General features: G+C 34.4%; 1 protein-coding gene across 1 annotated transcript in view; it reads left to right on the top strand.

Moving 5' to 3' along the window:
• Positions 1-549, top strand: part of NDC80 (NDC80 kinetochore complex component) — a 96,098-nt gene that overhangs the window by 85,326 nt on the left and 10,223 nt on the right. The gene's annotated exons all lie outside the window — the stretch shown is intronic.

The raw sequence follows: 549 nt of genomic DNA, 5'->3' as shown, positions 1-549 counted from the left end.
GTGCATTTCTGGCAGCTCCTGGATCAATGTACTACTTACTACAACCATTTCTGAATTCTCTCCAAAATTTTACTTGCATGTGATATTAATGATATCGTTCAGTAATTTCCATGATCTATTGAGTCACCATTCTTTGTAATGTGCACAAATATAGATCTCTTCCAGTTGATTAACCATGTAACCATCTTCCAAATTTTGTAACATATGCATATGTGTGCCTGCACCATTGCATCAGTTTGTTGAAACATTTCAATTTGTATTCAGTCAATACCTGAAGCTGTTTTTCTGCAATGCCTTCAGTGCATCTTGAACTTCTTTTAATACGATCAGTCTTACTGTGCTCTTGAAATGGTTGAACACCAACTAGTTATTTTTGGTAAAGTGACTGTGTATTCCTTCCATCTTCTTTTAGTGTGTCATTCAATATTTTGCCCATTGTTGTTGTTACATGACGTGGAATCTGTCAATATTGCAATTTAAGGCTTAACATCTGTTCTTCAGTTCTTTTAACTTAAGAAATGCTGAATATCTACTCTTTTTTCTGGCTTT

This window comes from Chrysochloris asiatica, unplaced genomic scaffold (genome assembly GCF_000296735.1).
Source record: "Chrysochloris asiatica unplaced genomic scaffold, ChrAsi1.0 scaffold00103, whole genome shotgun sequence".
NCBI classification, from domain to species: Eukaryota; Metazoa; Chordata; class Mammalia; order Afrosoricida; family Chrysochloridae; genus Chrysochloris; species Chrysochloris asiatica.
This window is presented reverse-complemented; position numbering and strand designations above follow the sequence as displayed.